A 6000-nucleotide genomic window follows, 5' to 3' on the forward strand; every position below is an offset into this window, starting at 1 on the left:
CTGCAACATGGGAATGAAAATGCAAGTTAATTCATTCAATAAATATTTATTAAGCATGTTCTACATGCTCAGCATTGGGCTAGGCTTTGGGGATACATCAGTGAGCCAAACAGAGATCCTTGGCCTCACGGAGTTTACATTCTAGCAGGGGTAAGAGACAGTACACAAACAGGGAAGTAGGTTATATGATGTGTTAGGAGGGAGTTGGGGGATGCAAAGATTATAGTTTTAAGTAGGGTGATCTGGTGACATTTGAACAAAGACTTGAAGAGGGGAGAGAGTGACATGGCTATCTGGGGGAAGAGCGGCATTCTAGGCAGAGAGAACAGCAAATGCAAAGGCCCTGAGGTAGAAGCATGCATGGAATATTTAAGGAATAGCAAGGAGACCAGTGAGGAAGGAGAGGGATGGGGGATGAAGTTAGCGGGGTGATGGGGGCAGATCATCTGGGGTCTCATGGGCCATGGAGAAGACTTGGGCTTTACTCTGAGTGAGGTGGGAGCCATGGGAGGATTTGGAGGAGAGGAGGGATGTGATCTGATGTGACGTGATGTGACATGAAGAAGCAGCAGCAGCTGGAGAACTTCTACCAAGGATGGATTGGCAAGAGCAGCCTGGTTGGAAGGACAGCCAGACTCCTCTTCTTAAAGCTGCACTTACATATCCTTTGTATTTGGAGAAAGCTTCAAATGTCCCTCTCAAAGATTTGGGGTGGGGTGGGATGGGGGAGGGATGTTGGTAGGGGTTTTGAGAGGCTACTGGGGAGGGACGGAGGGCTTCACAGATCTACAGATGTTACACAGCAGGAGAGGTAGCTGTCTACACCCAGGACCCTGAGGCAGCTTGGGCTCAAATTCTGGCTCCACCGTTTCCTGGCTGTGTCCCTTTGTGCCAGTGACTGAACCTTTCTAGGTCTTTTGTTCCCTTATCTGTTACCCGGGGCTAAAAAAAACACTGCTGTTAGAATTGAATATATAAAGTGTTTTGAGAAGTGCCTGGTTCCATAAACGTAAGGAGCCCCCAGCTCTCCCACATCCTATCCTTTCACAGGCTCAGATCTCCCTGAGGGTGGCAAGGAAAAGATATTCTGCCTTATTCTGTGTTCGGGAATTGGTTTGACAGTGTAGTGTCCTGGAACAGAACTGAGCTCTGGGTTCAAATCCTTGGCCGACAGACCAACGCCGTGTGACCTGGGCAGTGATTTCCCTGAGCCCTACCTCCTCATCTGAAAAACAGGGATAATAATGCTTCTTTGCCCCAGATGTGTTGTGCTGTTCTTTTTGAACTGAGACATCAACCATTTTCATTGTTTTATTTTTCTCCAAGGCACCAACTGTATGTTTCGCTCATTTAATCTACTGTCTTACTCCCTCAAAAGAATTTCTTCCTTCCTAGGGACTTTTTTTTTTTTTTGTCTGTGCTGTATCTCCAATTTCTAGATAGGGCTTGTCAGCAGTAGTCGTTGAATAAATACTCATTGAATGAATAGATGGATGAACTGGCCACTGAGCATCTGCCATGTACTGTCCCTGTGCTGGGTGATACTGGGGACACAGCAGTGACTGAGCCAGCCTGGCCCTGCCCTCACAGGTTTTGCAGTCCAGTGGGAGAAACAGATCCATCATCAGGTAGTGACAGCCCAGGGTGTTCAGGGCCAGGTTGGGGGAAACACAGGCAGAGGGGTCTGGGCTGGGATAGAGAAGCCCAGGGAACTGTCAGATCCCAAAAAGGATGCCTGGACCAGACAGGGGGTCAGGGAGGGCTTCCTGGAGGAGGTGGTACACGAGCTGATGGGAATAAGCAACATGAAGAGGAGAAAAGGTATGCTAGGCAGGAGGAGAAGCTGTGGGCAGGTTTGGTGGTAAACGTGTGGTTTCAGTTCGAGGAACTGAAAAACATTAAATATGACTAGGCCATCAGGGATGGTAAGAGAATAAGCCCAAGAGGTTATTGAGGGGAGATCATTCAGGGCTTTGGGAGCCACAGTGAGGAGCTGAGACTTTATCCTGTGGATACCGGGGGGCCACAGAGAGGTTTTGAGCAGAGTGGGGGACAAGTCAGACTCAGATAGAGGGGGAATTGGAAGGGTTGAGTGGAGGCTGGGAGCCACGGGATGTGGCTGGAGTAGGGACCCAAGTGGGAGAGGCCAGTTCGGGGCCATGGAGGGGAGAGAAAAAGGGGGGGTGGGAGACACGCTTGGGAGGCCAAGTGGATAAGTTCTGGGCGGTCCAGGACAAGGCCCAGGACTCTGGGGGAGTCAGGGCTTTCTGGAGAAGGTAGCGCACAGGCTGAGACCTGAAGGATGGGTAGAACAGCTCTCCTTGAAAGGGGGACCCGGGGGAGGAGCAGGTTTGGGAGAGATCCTAAGGACAATTGGAGACATGGTTGGTGTATGGGGCTTAGGGACACCTGGGTGGAGGTGTCTAGGAGGCCATGGGACTTCCGGAGCTGAAATTCAGGGAGGAGGTGGGAATCGGAGACAGCTTTGGAGTCAGAAAGGGGGACTGAAGCTGTAATGGTGGGGAAGGTCCACAGGGGCTGTCCATGTAGGGCCCAAGAGGACATCATAAGATGGTTGCACTTGGTCCTGGAGGCAATGGGGAGCCACAGAGGGGGTTTGAGTAGGGATGGGACAGCTTAGATTTTTGAGTTCCAGTTCAGAAGTATTCACCATTCATGATGGAGTGTTGGGGGACAGGGGGTTGTGTGTGTATTTTTTTTACTTATTTAATTGTTTTTCAGACTGAGCATCTTCTCTCCCTAGAAGGGGCACCTTCTAGGGGGTCCTTTGAAATAAAAGGTCTACTGCTAAAAACAAAACAAAAAAGTTTACAAAACCAGTGCCCTGTTCTGTTTTCTGTAGACTTGACCACAGACAATTGTGCAGTCAGTCTGAAGGGGTCTGCACAATCGAATGAAAATCGGCTCCTTTAAACCCAAGAATAGTTCTGTTTTGAACCGTATGGAAGGTTCATAGGTTAGTGAATGTTTCCTGAGGTATGGCCTGTCCAGTGCTTCACGTGGGCTTCAGCAGCTAACTGGCCCCACATCCTTCTTCGCACTTTCATACAGCTTGAATCAACCTTGAATTGACCTTGAATTTTACCCTCAGGCTGAGGTGTCATCTGCACCTACCCTATTGCTCTGGGCTTAGAACACAAGCTACTCACACATTGTGTATACACTGAGTGTCACTAGATCTAGAGAGACATCTAAGAAAGTCTGTTCTCAAGGGTTTCCGCTCTACTGCTTCTTTTCTTCTGTTTTCAATAAACATTTATTGAGTGGTTACAACGTGCTGGGCACAGGGTGGGTAGAGGGATAAATCAGACATAGACTTAGCTTTTTAAGGGACACATATAAGTTTATCTATGATAAAAGTGTGTCCAGGGTACTAGGGGACACAGCTAACCAGCCAGCTTGTATCTGTGCTACCTGCCTGCTATGGATGGTTTCACTGACTGCCCAGCAAACGTGAGGTTGGTAAATTAGTCTACCCATTGTTCTGAGAATGCAAGTGAGATTCAGAGAAGGGAGCCTCTTCTTCCAGTGACACACAGAGCTGAAAGCTGAACCCAGGGGTTTGGGACTGCAAGACGCACCCCTTAAACCATTCAGAGAGCCCCCAGCCACCACTCCCCAGATGGGTATAAAGTGATCCCTTTTTTTTTTTTTTTTTTTTTTTTGCGGTACACGGGCCTCTCACTGTTGTGGCCTTTCCCGTTGCGGAGCACAGGCTCCGGATGTGCAGGCTCAGCGGCCATGGCTCACGGGCCCAGCCGCTCCGCGGCATGTGGGATCCTCCTGGACCGGGGCACAAACCTGTGTCCCCTGCATTGGCAGGCGGACTCTCAACCACTGCGCCACCAGGGAAGCCCAGCCACTCAGTTTTTAAACATCTCAAATTTTACATGTTCAAAAAACACATTATTTATTTTTGATTTATTTTTTTTTTTTTTACGGTACGCGGGCCTCTCACTGTTGTGGCCTCTCCCGTTGCGGAGCGCAGGCTCCGGACGCGCAGGCTCAGCGGCCATGGCTCACGGGCCCAGCCGCTCCGCGGCATGTGGGATCTTCCCGGACCGGGGCACGAACCCATGTCCCCCGCATCGGCAGGCGGACTCTCAACCACTGCGCCACCAGGGAAGCCCCTATTTTTGATATTAAAAAAAAAATTTATTCCTGGTCTTTTTCCCAAATTTGCTCCTCCTCAGTGTTCCCCCAAATCACACGCCCACCCGGTCAGTTCCCCACACAGCCAGAGGGAGCCTGTAAACACCTGTATTCGTTTCCTGGGGCTGCTGTAACACATGACCACAAATTGCGTGGCTTAAAACAACAGAAATTTATTCTCACAGTTCTGGAGACCAGAAGTCCAAAATCAAGGTGTCAGCAGGGCCGTGCTCTCTCCAGAGCTTCTAGGGGAGATTCTGTTCCCTGCCTCCACCAGATTCCGGTGGCTCCGGGTGCACCTGGGTTTGCAGCCCATCACTCCAATCGCTGCCTCCCTGGTCCTGTCTCGTTTCTGTCTCTTTTAGAGATACTCGCCCTTGGGTTTAGGACCCACCCAGATAATCCAGAATAATCTCATCTTTAAATCATTGACTTAATCACATCTATAAAGACCCTTTTTCCAAATAAGGTCACATTCACAAGTTCCAGGAGTGATGACCACATCTGACATATCCTTTTTGAGGCCCCCATTCAACCCACCACAACCCCCAAAGGAGATCATGTTCCCTCCTCTGCTCAGAACCTACCCGCGGCCCCGTCCTTCTTGCCACAGTCCAGGTAGCCCAGCATGATCTGGTCCTGTCACCTCAGACTTACCTCCTCTCCCTCTTCGCACAGGCCATTCGACTACAGACACACTGGTCTCCTCGCTCTTCCCTATCCACACCAGGCACACTCCTGCCTCACGGCCTTTGCACTCGCTGTTCCCTCTGCTTAGAACACTCTTCCCCAAGATGTCCAGTAGCTCCATTCCTCCTCTGCTTGAAGTTTTTTTCCCTCAGGCACTCCCTTCTCTGCGAGGCCTTCCTTGACCTCTTTATTTAAAATTGTAAGCAATCCCAACCCCGGCCCCACCCCTGTCCCTCTTCCCTGAGACTCCATAGCACTTATTACCTTCTAACATATAATTTAATTTAATACTGTTTTTTGTCTGTCTTTCCTCATGTCTGTTTTGTTCACAGTGATATCCCCAGTGCTTAAAACAATACCTGGTGCACAGGTACTCCATAAATGTGTGCAAAATTAATGAACAGCCTCGTAAAAAAGTAGGTGCTATTCTTGCTGTGCCCATTTTGCAGATGGGGAAACTAGGGCACAGATGCACTGTCACTTCTCTGAAGTCAGTCACGTACACGCTGAGGCTCATATTAAAATCAGGCACCTGGCTCTGGAAGCCACAGTGTTAACTGCCTCGCCAATCTAACCCAGTCTACACCACCTCTTCAGGACTAGCTTTCTTTTGAAATATTGATACCTTAGGTGTATTGCTTTGATAAAAATATAACAAGTCAAAATTAAACCCATCATTACAGACCTATCATCACGGCACAATTTGAAAGCCAAAAGCTCGCTAACAAACTGAATGAAATGCGTCTATTTTCTTCCTATTTTTGATTTATTACCGGCCATCCCAGTTCCCCGGCTCACCTTGCAGAGTGACGTCCCTCACAGCTCCGCACCCTACCTCTGCCCAGTTTTGTTTTTGTTTATCTTAGCTTCCCTAATTTCACATCACCTGCAGTTCCAACCCCATATTCTTAAATAAAACATTTCTCACCAAGGCCCTTCACAAATAAATAAATAAAAGGCAAACTTGTTTCCCGCCCCATGCCTCCCCCTCCCCCCACCCTCCAACCCTGAGGTCAGCCACATCCAAGACTGTTATCCTCTGCTTCTCTTGGTGACCTCTGGAGTTCCAAATAACCTTGATCTGTTGCCATTTCTTGCTGGATCCATTTGACCCATCCCGGTTTGGCTCGCTCCCTG

Source organism: Hyperoodon ampullatus, assembly GCF_949752795.1.
Source record: "Hyperoodon ampullatus genome assembly, chromosome: 18".
In the NCBI taxonomy this organism is placed as follows: domain Eukaryota; kingdom Metazoa; phylum Chordata; class Mammalia; order Artiodactyla; family Ziphiidae; genus Hyperoodon; species Hyperoodon ampullatus.